The following is an 11943-nucleotide window of genomic DNA, read 5'->3' on the forward strand; positions in this document are numbered from 1 at the left end:
TAAGAGAATCATCTTAGGCTAAGAGAAGCACAAAGAACGTAACCCTGATACTGAAGCAACATGAGCAAGTGCCTGTTTCTGGAATTCTCTTCAAGTGAAAAGCCACTATGGGAGGCGGAGGTTGCAGTGAGCTGAGATCGCACCACTGCACACCAGCCTGGGCGACAGAGCAAGACTCCATCTTAAAAAAAAAAAGGGGGAAGAGATGGGGTCTTGTTATGTTGCCCAGACTAATCTAGAACTCCTGGGCCCAAGTGATCCTCCCAACTTGGCTTCCCAGAGTGCTGGGATTATAGGCATGAACCTCCACACCTGGCCAGGTGTACCATTTTTGTTGTTTATACTGTATTTTTAGGATCCTTTTCTGTGTTTACACAGATAGCCACCATTATGTTCCCATTGTCTGCAGTACTCAGTACGGTAACATGCTGCGGAGGCGTGGAGCCCAGGAGCAATCAGCTCTACCCTTCAGCCCAGGTGTGTGTTTGGCTGGACCATCTGGAGGAAGCTGAAGAGACATGAGCTGAAGGCAGAGGGTGAGTCCGAGGTGGATCTTGGGACAGGTGTGAGAAGTTGGGCAAAAAACGGGTGAAATCTGAATAAATGTCACCATATTCGTATAATTACTACATTAATAACCTTAGATAATGGTTCACATTATCATTTAGTTAATAGGATTGCACCCACATTAACTTCCTTTTTTGTTTTTTTTTTTAAATATAAAGTCTCCCCCTGTCACTTAGGCTGGAGTGCAGTCTGTGATTGATCATAGCTCACTGCTTCCTGGAACTCGGGCTCAGGCAATCTTCCCACCTCAGCCACCTGACTAAGTGGGGCTGTAGGCACATGCCACCATGCCTGGCTAATTTCTTTTACTTTTCTCTAGAGACAGGGTCTACCTATGTTGCCCAGGCTGGTCTCAAACTCCTGGCCTCAGGTGAACCTGAACCTCCCGCCTCCACCTCTCAAATTGCTGGGATTACAGGCATGAGCCACCACACCCAGCCTAAATTTCTTTTGACAAATGTGCCATGGTAATGCAAAATGTCATTACTTGGGGCAGCTGGGTGGAAGTTATATGTGCAAAATCTTTTCAACAGTAAACGTTTATTTTATAACATGAAGGTTGTTATCCTTCCATGAGTATAAAGTTCAATGGTAGGCTCACGGGGTCTTCAGAAGTCAGCACACTGGTTTCAGGGCTGGGGGCATGGGGAGGGGCTGGGCATGGTTGGCTTTGTGATCTGGGGGCTGATGTGTTCCATCTCTGAATGTTTTTTGAGCTGTGCACTTAACAGGGATGTAAGTTATCTCAATAAATGCTCAGAAGTTCACCAAAAAGTAAAACAAGGATGGGAAGCTTGTTTGGGACTTCGGGTGCTTATCCAGCCATGAGCCCTGGCCAAGATACTTCTAGAAGCCTGGAGGGAACCGAGAACATTCCAAGTAGAGGTGGCAGAGCCAAGGCCCTGAGGAGGGAGCGCACTGCTGCTCGTCCCTCGCTGTGAATGGGGTGTCCTGGTGGGAATCAGTGTCGTGTGCACTGCAGCGCCGGCAAGTCCATGTCCACACTGTGGCTCAGTGCAGCGAAAGCCAATCTCAGCCCCTCCGCAGGGTGGTCAGCCTGCCAGCAGGTGGCCAGCTGGTCCTCCTGGGAAATGGTGCCATTCCAAGGACTGGGTGCGAATCTCTCAGCAGCAGTGGCGTCAGCCTGGTGAGCCTCAGTAAGGGCAGGTGCAGGATGCTGAGCCTCTTCCGTCCCCATGCCCGTCTCAAGGCCACTTCTTCTGTGGGCCCATCTAGCAAATGAGGTGGCCGGGAAAGAAGCCGGCTCCATCCACCGTGCTGTTTTGCTCACCTCAGGAATAACATCATCCTCCATAGTAATTCTCCTTGGTGGGAGTACTGGGAAAGCCTGCATGGCAGCTGGAAGGCACCTGGTGGTGGCGAAGCTGCAGCAGTGGCTGCAAGGCTTTGGGACTGGCCCGGCTTCTGTGAGGTGAATTGTGACAGTGGCAGAGCTCTGCAGTGCCAGGGTCCCCTGCACGGACATGCTGACAACAGCTGGGAGCTCAACACACCCCTAGTGCCCCTCTCTTCACAGGGCTGAGGTCTAGGCCAGGCCCCTCTTGGCCTGGGAATTGTGCCGTGAAAGGAAGACACTGTCCCACTTTCAGGGGATAGGGACAGAGGCCCTGGGGCATGCTGCTGGCTGACCGGGGCTGGGGGGATGCCATGCTCATCTCTCTCTCTCATGGCCTTGATGGGACAGGCCTCCCCACTGAATGGAATTTTCCAAGGTGTCTGGGGCTGCGGAGTTAGGGTTAGAAGTTAGGGTTAGGGTTACGGTTGGGAGCTGGCGGGGTGCCCCTCTGGCTCCTTCCAGACATGCCAGTCACTGGCCACTGAAGGGGCCAAATACAGGTACCCATGTTGCAGTGGGGGTATCTCCCGACCTTCCTCTTAGTCCTGATGGGCCTGGGCAGGGCCCGGTGTCGGGGTCCCCATGGGTTTCCTGGGCTAGGCCTGTCCCATGGTCCCGGGGCTGTCCAGGACACATTCAGAAGGGACACGGACAGCAGCTCTGTTAGAAATCATAATGGGGGAACCAAGGGCCCCCACATCCAGGTCCGTCAGGAGCCAGGGCATGGAATTCCATTCCAGGAATTGCCAGGAACGGTAAGGTCCTCCCTGAGCCAGGGCTGGGTTGGGCACACCCTGAGTGCCCCCAGGGTAGGTGTTTTCATGGACAGCCCCACCAGGACAGGGTGTGAAAGGATGAGGCACCCATGGCGGGGGAACTGACCAAATGGGCCACTGGAACCGGGCTGCTGGGCCCAGAAGAGCCTGCCCGTCCCCCTAGCAGAGGGTCTTTCTGCCAGCTGAAGCCAGCATGGGCCTGGGTGACAAGGACCCTTGCTCGGGTTTGGCTGAAAGGAAAACAGACGTGGTCAGCATCTCCAGTGAGCCCATGCAGGCCTTTCTGGGCCAGGCCCCACCTGCCTGAGTCTCTGCAGTCCTCCGGGGCTCTGTGTGGCCCTCATGGTCTGACACTGAGGACACACCTGTAGTCTGCTGATCCTGGAGGGAGGGGAGTGTGCCACCTGGGGTGCAGAGGCCGTCGTGGCATGGCAGGGGCTCCTGGGACTGCTCCCCAGGGTTCAGGCTGGCTGGGGGTCTCCTGCCACACACCCTGTTTCCAGGGCCGTTGGGCCTGGGCTATGGCCCCCAGGCAGAACTCAGTGGGAGGGCCTTGGCTGTCGCCCAGCCCCCTTGCCACCTCCCATGGGGACCTGTCTCCAAAGTGAGTGATTGGGCCTGGACCTGGGTCACCCTCTGCTCTCCTGGACTATCCAGTCCATGACAGCACTGACCGTTCCCACATCTGGCTGAACTCTCGGCTTTGGCTCTGGGCTTGGGGTCCCACCTGCGTCTTGTCCCTGAATGCTCTGGGGGTCAGAGACACCGATTCCCTTGTTTCCCTGGCTCGAGGCTTGTGGTCCTGGCACCCTTGGTGGGGTGTGCAGGAGTGACGGGCCTCTGCTGCTCTCTGAGGCTGTCAGTGCTCACAGGGAGGGGTGGGGGCTCCCACAAATGGGTCTGGCTCCTCCAGTGCCCTTGAGGGCCCCATGAGGGGGACAATAGGCCACCATGGAAAGTGGGAGGGGGCTTGTTGGAGGGTCTTGCCCACATCCCCCTCTGCGTGCACAGCACGTCCAGTCCACACATGCTGAGCGCCTGCCCTGAGGACCGGTGGGCCTGCTGTACTTTCTTACAGTCCAGGAGGAAGAGGAGGAATAAAAACTGAAGAGGGAGGCCTAGGTAGAACGGTTGGGGGTCCCAGGCATTCCCTCACTGTTGACCTCCCCAGAGGGTGACTCGGGAGGGGACCTGGCACTGGCGCCCACCTGGGGATGGCAGGTCCTCATGCTTCTTCGTGAATTTCTTCCTAGAGGTCCGAAGGTGTTTGAGGATAGCATTGTCATCCAGGGCCCCGGTATGGAAGAAAAGGTCCCGAAAACATGCCCACAGGCCAGACTTTGACATTCTTAGGAGGTGCTCTAGGGACAGGGTGGGCATCAGTCCAGGAGAGTTCCCTGGGAGGGGTCAGAGCCCATACCCCGTGGCCACCTCAGTATCCCACGGGGCGGTGCTGCTCCTTTTGTGGCCACCCCAGGGGTCCAGATGTGCATAGGAGGCTGTGGCTGGGGGGCGGCCTGGGCAGGGAAGTGCTCACCACACTCCCCACTTTCATCTGGGCCATGTGGGGGATGGGCTTGGTGTCACTGTGCCCTCCCAGCCCACCCAGCCAGACCTCCCTCTGGGCCAGAACAGAGCATCATAAGGACAGTGTGAGGAAGCTCCCTCGGGTCAATTGGGGTCTGACCCCAGGGCTCCCCAGGTCACAGGTGGACTTACTCCTCTGAACCTTAAAGATGGTACTTGTTATGGGCATCAACACCTGCTCCCCTTCCAGCAAATACACGTCCCACAGGCGCAGGGCGAGCCCAAGAGAGATCTGTGGGGACAGCAGGTGTGGGAAGACCTGGCCCTTCCAGGCTGAGGCTGGGGGCTCAAGCTGGGCCCATTGGGGCTTCAGTCCCCAGAGTCAGTGCCCTCCCCATGCAGATGGCCTGACGCCTCCAGGAGGCTGGGTCAGACAAGGTCTTGCAGCTCCTCCTGGGGGGCACTCATTTCAGTGGGGATGTGGCTTCTGGAGAGAGGGGCTTGAGGCTTCCCTGAGCCCTCCCATGTCAGATCCCAGCCCAGTCTGCCCATGAGGCTGGTCCTTAGCCCCGGCCTCTGCCTTGGGATGTTCCCTCTGGGGCAGAGGGTCTTGCTGTGTGTCCTGTGGGGACCTGCATGTGCCTCCTGTGGGCTCAGGGGTGAGCTGGACCCCCGAGCTGGGGAAGCAGGACACTGCAGGTTAAGGAGGGTCCCTGAGACTCCCTGTGCCTCCTTACCTCATCATTGAGCATCCGGAGAAGCCAGCCTAATGGGGAACCCTGTGTGCCTAGTCCTTCCTTGTCCTGATGGGAGGAACAGAAGTGCTCGGGGCCCCTGGGCTGCTCTAGAAACCTCCCTCTTCCAGGGCCCACTGAAGACCCCCTCTCCAAGTGCAGAACACTGGGTGGTGTCCAGGGCTCCCCACAACATGATCTCTTTTCCGCACTCCTGGGGGACACACTGCCCTTAGCCCTGCTCTGCGGGAGCTGGGCCCCAGTCCCTGTGCCTCTGTTTCCTCCAGGGCTTGAAAAAAACCCCAACTCCCAGCCCACGGAGAACCCCACGTCCCAGGTCAGGCCCTGGCTGAGACTCAGCCTGTCACCAGCCCCAGGAGGGGCTCCAGCCCCCCTGCTCCTCCAGCCCCACGTGATGCAGGGCCTCTGGGGAAGAGCCGAGAGGACCATAAACTCACCAGATGCCACATGGTCTTGGGTTGTGACATGGGTACCACATGCTCCTGATGGTCTCGGAGCCCCTGGAGTGTCCCGCCATTTGGGCTGTGGAATCCTGAAAAGCCCCCAGTCCATCATGAAATCAGACCCCTCTCCCAAGATGCGGAGCCGTCAGCTGGAAGAGCTGGGCAGCTGCAGAGGCCCCCAAGCCCCGAGGCCTCCCACCCTACCATCTGCTGACCCCACCATGTGGCCTTGGCACTGGGGAGGAGGGGTGGGACCATCCCCTGGAGCCTGGCTGGAGGTGCTCCTGGGGGCCTCCTGGACCAGGGTGCTGGGAGGGCAAGGCTGACTTTGAGGCCATGACAGAGGGCAGCCAGAACAGAGTGGGTGCTGGGCTTTGTGGTCATCTCCTGGAAGTGGCATCGGGTCAGGGGACTCTGGATGGGGAGATGCTGCCATCTGGGCTTGGTCTGCCCATTCGTGGGCACCAAGGGCAGCTGGAGCCCGGGCAGCTGAAGGGCAGGAAGACTCTCAGGCAGGGGAGAGTCAGCTACACAGAATCAGAGCCAGAGGGCGTGGCTTCAGGACACAGAGGGCGGCCACAGGGAGGATGAGATGCCCTCTGCTGATGGGGATGAAAGGCTTCTGATTTGGGCTCTGGGGGTCAGCCCGGAGCTCCTGTGGGACCCTCAGCAGAGACGTCCTAAAGGCTCCCAACAAGCTGGTGACACAGGAAGGTGCCTTCACTGAAAGTCGAGATCACCTCGCCAGGGTGGCCATCCCCAGGTTTCGTAGCAAGAGGCCCCAGGGGCAGCTGTCCACCTACCTTGTGGAGAGTGCCTCTCACTGTCCAGCAGCTGTGCCAGTGCCCAGAATATATCCTCCTCAGGCAGATAAAGCAGGAACAAGGTGGCCACATGGCTCAGGTCTCTGCAGTAGCCCACCTCCGGCAAGAGCCAGAGTCACCATGGAAGGACATCACCGTGGAAGGACTCACCTGGGTGCTGAGGTCACCTTGGAGGACTCATGTCATTGGAGAGGGCAGAGATGACTAGGGAGGCTTCCTCTCAACAAGAGGCTTCCTCAGGATGCAAATTCATTTCATGACAAGAGCCGTGTCCATCGGGCACTTCAGCAACTTGTCAGAATGTCTCCTGAGAGTGACATCCTTCATGCGACACCACCAAGCTCCTGGGCTTTGGGGCAGCCCCAGGAGGAGGGTGTCATTTCTTGTTCCAAGAAGTGGTGGTCAGGCCCAGGCGACACCAGGAGTTGGGGCGCTGACTCCTTTGTGTCTCGGTTGGAGACCCCTTGAGACCACCCCACTTGCTTGGAGGTTTATGCCAGCAGTGAGCTAGAGTCATGCCCTCTATATCCTGGCGGGTCACAAATACTGACTTTGAAAGAAGCAGTGATGCCCCCAATAGACACCCACACCAGTGAATATGGGAATATGACCCGGGAATATGGCCTTGAATATGGGAATATGGTCACTGCCTGGGAATACTTACCGGGTAATACTCGTAGTAGTCCAGCAGGACGTGGAATAGTTCCCGCTGCCTAGGAAACAGAGAAAGGGGGCTCTTGTTTGTTTTATGGAGATGCTGTTAGTTTCACTTTGTCTACAAACCCTAACAACAAATCCCATTTCAGGTTCCGATGATTCACCAGATAAGCAGTGAGCTCCTCAGGGCCTTTGACTGTTTAAGAAATGTTTTGGCTGGGCATGGTGGCTCACGCCTGTAATCCCAGCACTTTAGGAGGCTGAGGCGGGTGGATCACGAGGTCAAGAGATCGAGACTATCCTGGTCAACATGGTGAAACCCTGTCTCTACTAAAAATACAAAAAATTAGCTGGGCATGGTGGCATGTGCCTGTAGTCCCAGCTACTCAGGAGGCTGAGGCAGGAGAATTGCCTGAACCCAGGAGGCGGAGGTTGTGGTGAGCCGAGATCGCGCCATCGCACTCCAGCCTGGGTAACAAGAGCGAAACTCCGTCTCAAAAAAAAAAAAAAGAATGTTTCAGTAAAATCCACATCTATGAAATGCAGATATCCCAGTTGGACAGTGAGTTGACTTATCATTTTTGCTCTGATTGATTTTTTTCAGTTTGCACACACGCCAGTTCAGTCTTTGGGTGTACAGTTCCGCCACGGTTCTAACCCAATGTGCAGAGTCTCAGGGCCACCGCTCTAGCCCCTCCTGGAGTGACTCCTTCATCCTCCAAGTCTCCAGAGTGGCCCCTATGCAGCCAGCCTTCCCCATTCCATCAGCCCCTGGTCACCCAGACTGGTTCTCAGTCCCTCTGGTTTGACCTTTTCCAGAATGGCCTATGAATGGGAATCCTACAGTGGTAGCTTTTCGGGTCTGGCTTCTTTGTCTTAGCAAAATGCATCTAGGATCCATCCACGTTCGTGCGTGCATCACTGGCTCATTCCCTTTTCTCACTGAGTCTTCTGTTTGAAGGGAGAACCAGCCTTCCTCGCCCCATTCCCATGCTGAAGGTTGTCCCCAAAGGCTCCGTGCATGAGTGATGATGAATGAAACAGTGAATGTGGCATGCAGGTTTCATGTGGACGTCAGTTTCCAAGTCATTGGGTTCAATATCTGTGACACTTTGGGGACATTTGTTTCAAGTCCATTGAGCTTTGTGAGCCACTGTCCAATTGGCTGCCAAAGTGGCTGTGCATGTCACATTCCCAGCAGACCTGGATGAGAGTTTCCAAGACTGAATGCCCCCAGTGTTTGGTGCTGTCAGTGCTGCCTGGGGAGGGCTCCGTCCTGCCGCCCGCCCGCGGGTGCTACCAGGGGTCCCCGTGGGTCAGGGAGAGCACTTTTCCCCATTGTGCATGCTTTTTTTTGCTGCCCTCTGTCTCCTCAGGATCCTCATGGATTCTGGCCCCACGTGTTCCAGCCTGGCCCAGGGCTTGGAACCTGGGAGCTGCTCAGTCCATGGTGCCAGCTGCTCCCTGGGCCAGGAGAGCCCTTGGCAGCTCTGTCATCCCTCCTGGGTGACCCCGGCTTCTGCTCCAGGGAAGGCCCCATCCCTCTGGTTCACCCCGTCTCCGCTGGGGCCCTGTGGCTCCCGTGGGCTTACTTGACTCCATATTGATCCCTGAATAGAAGATGGTTTGTGAATGTCTTGCTCACGTCCAGGTCAATCTGGCAGATGTGTTGACAGGACCTCTTCCCCTTTTCCTTCATGACCTGTAGGGCAGGGCCAAGAGGAGGAAGCAGCCTCAGAACAGACAGAAGACTCCCTGCCCCAAATGGCAGTCATCCCACAGTCAGCACTTCTGGATGGAAGGAAAGAAGGAAGGTTTCTTTCTGCAGAAAGCTGCTTTTTGGCTTGTTTCTGAAGCTGGGGAGGGTCACTAAAGCCAAGCTCATCTGTGGTGCCTATGTCACGGTCTATGCCCAGGATGTGCATCTGACCAGCACACACACACCCCCGCCGCCAAGCAGGGCTTGATGTTCCTTCCCTCCAACTGGAGACCTGGGCCCCTGACATGGCCTGGCCTGTTTATTGTGCTCTGGCTTAGTGTACCTGGTATTTCCTGGGGTTTTCCCCCTTCATTTCCTGAATGTTCAGGAGGACTGACCACACCTGGCCCCGGATGTTCATTGGAATCCCTTTATATACTCGGTCAACCAGCTGTGGGCAGAAAATGATCTTTGAGGCAGAGTCTTGCTCTGTCACCCAGGCCAGAGTGCAGTAGCACAGTCTAGGCTCACTGCAACCTCTGCCTCCCGGGTTCAAGCGATTCTCCTGCTTCAGCCTCCAGAGTAGCTGGGATTACAGGCACCCGCCACCATGCCTGGCTAATTTTTGTATTTTTAGTAGAGACGGGGTTTTACCATGTTGGCCAGGCTGGTCTCAAACTCCTGACCTTGTGATCTGCCCGCCTTGGCCTCCCAAAGTTGGGATTACAGGTGTGAGCCAACATGCCCAGCCAAAATCCAAAGTTTTCTATCATAAAATGTAGGTTCTATACTAGAAGGGAAAATGTAAGATTAAAAGTTGACCTTTTTAGAATCATGACTTTATTCTATGTAGGTTTTCAATTTTTATTTAAGAATAATTGTTTAATGTTTCAAGGATAATGTTGGAATAAAAAGATGGTCAGGCTGTTATAAAAATGCATTAGCTTTTGCTTTACTTATCTATATTCTTTTGCTTTTGTGGGGCCAATCCCTTTTTCCTCTCCCTAATGGCCATACGTTTCACAGTGCTGTCTCCATGTTTTATATATGAAATTTTATTTCATAATTAATAAACTCCTGTGCCATTCCTTGGAACCACTTTCTTGTTTAATTTTAGTCTGTGACCATTCTGCTGATTTTTAGGGGCTCCCCAGTTAATTTCTGTGGGATTTTTACTTATAGTTTAACTATGAAATGTCTGAGAAAAAAATGAAAGAAAGTGAAACATTCCTGAGAGTGTTGAAAATTACTGAAGTACACCTGCTAATTGTTACAAATATTTTTGTCATATATTTTTTATAATATAAAACAATTTTAGTTTATTTTTCTTTAAAAATCATTGCTTCTAGTATAAAATTTTTTTTAATTTTGGTTTTGTTTTAGGAAAGGGGACCACCACAGGTATCTGGCAGAATTTGCCGCAGGAAAGGACAGGAAGGAGGCTGCAGAGAACAGCCTTGTGGCTTATGAAGCTGCTGGTGACATTGCAATGGCAGAACTTCCACCAGCACATCCTGTTCACTTAGGTCTTGCTCTCCATTTTTCTGTATTCTGCTATGAAATTCTGACTTCTCCGGACCGTGCCTGCAGGTAAGTTGTGGTGAACAACGAAAGCTCTCGGTGTGAAAGTGAAGAAGGATAGGTATTTGGGCTTTCCCTCTTGTTTCTTGGGACTGCTTTTGTAGGCTTGGCCATGGAGTAATTCTCTTGGCTCTTACTGAAACTGCTTTGGACAGTAGTAAAGCGATCTCAGTCCACTAGCACAGCAGTCAGGATAATTATTTTGATATGGGATATTTTTGTTGTTGGTAGAATGAAAAGAAATTTAACGAGTTAAAGTGAGTAGAGGAAGGAAATGCGAGGAATTATAATAGAATTATCTTAATTTTTGTATATTAGTTTTCATTCTTTATGGGCATGTTTTTAATAGTTATTAAAACATGCCAAACATCATTTTGTATTTTCTTTTTCGGCATAAACAAGTCTCAGTCTTACTGATGTGTGTTAAATGGCTCCACCGTTTATACTTCAGCTGTTCATGGTTTTTGATAATGTAGACACACATGTAAGGAGTACTTATGCTTTCGGTCCTGAGAGGGCAGGGCTGAGCCCACGACGCCCTTCCTTCACTGTCTGTCCCGCTCTCCCGCTGTCCTCCCGCCCCGCCACCATGATGGAACAGGCCACCTTCCTCGCCAAGGTCTTCCTGGCTGGGGCATCGCCGACACCTTCTCGAAGACGGCTGTGGCCCCGATGGAGCGGCTCAAGCTGCTGCGGCAGGTCCAGGAAGCAGATCTCCGGCCACAGGCAGTGCCAGGGCGTTGTGGACCGCACGGTCCGCATCCGCAGGGGGCTGCCGACGTGGGAAGTCGGGCACTGAGCGCGCGTTCCGAGGCCTGGGAGACAGCCTGGCGAAGGTCACAAAGCCCCAGGTGTCCGGGGCCTGCACCGGGCTCCAGCGTCTCCGCGCAGGGCATCATCGTCTACCACGTGCACCTTATGGCCAAGGGATGTGCCCCGACCCCAAGAACACGCACATCCTGGTGAGCTGGATGATCGCAGAGACGGTGGCGGCCGTGGCCGGCATGGTCTCCTACCCCTTCCACAGGGGGCGGCGGCAGAGCACGATGAGTCGGGGTGCAAAGGAGCTGACATCATGTACACGGGCACCGTGACTGTTAGAGGAAGGTCTTCAGAGACGAGGGGAGCGAGGCCTTCTCAAGGGTGCTGGTCCAACGCCCTCCGGGGCCTGGGGGGCGCCTTCCTGCTGGTCCTGCTCGAGGAGCCGAAGGTCATCTAAGGGTCAGCCTCCCCCCTACACACCGAGGGAACCAAGAGAACCATGGAGAATCCTCAACCATGTGGAACATCGACCTTCGAGAAATTCCAGTCGTCTTTTTCCCAGCTGGATCCTGCCTGTAGACAGCCAAGGAAGGCTCTAGAAAAGCGGCGCGTTGTGATCCAACCATCGGCACCGATTCCAGGTCTTGATCACTGCGGGGAGGGAACCACGGCGTCCTTGCGGGCCGCGGGTGAGGCGCTCCAATGCTCAGACCTTGAGTCCAGATGCTTGTGGGACCCAAGTCGTGCTTAAGTATTTATTCAAAACAAAAGCATCACGTTTTCCATTTGTACTTAAGTACAGGCCGCTCTTTTGCACAGCCGGGTACTCGCAATTATGTTCTATGTTGGGCATCCTGCTGCGAAACAATAAACAAAGGACGCAGAGGGGAAAAAAGGAATACTTACATGTACATAACGTTTTACTTCTAAAAAGCTGTGATAAAATACACGTAACATAAAAGTTATCATCATAACCATTTTGAAGCATACAATTC

At 54.2% G+C, this 11943-nt stretch overlaps 1 pseudogene; it reads right to left on the reverse strand.

Moving 5' to 3' along the window:
- Window positions 1-1413: 1413 nt before the first annotated feature.
- Window positions 1414-11374, reverse strand: LOC105715181 (TBC1 domain family member 3G-like; annotated as a pseudogene).
- Window positions 11375-11943: the final 569 nt, after the last annotated feature.

Source organism: Aotus nancymaae, unplaced genomic scaffold, assembly GCF_030222135.1.
Source record: "Aotus nancymaae isolate 86718 unplaced genomic scaffold, 86718_ANA_hifiasm-v0.15.2.pri h1tg000072l, whole genome shotgun sequence".
NCBI classification, from domain to species: domain Eukaryota; kingdom Metazoa; phylum Chordata; class Mammalia; order Primates; family Aotidae; genus Aotus; species Aotus nancymaae.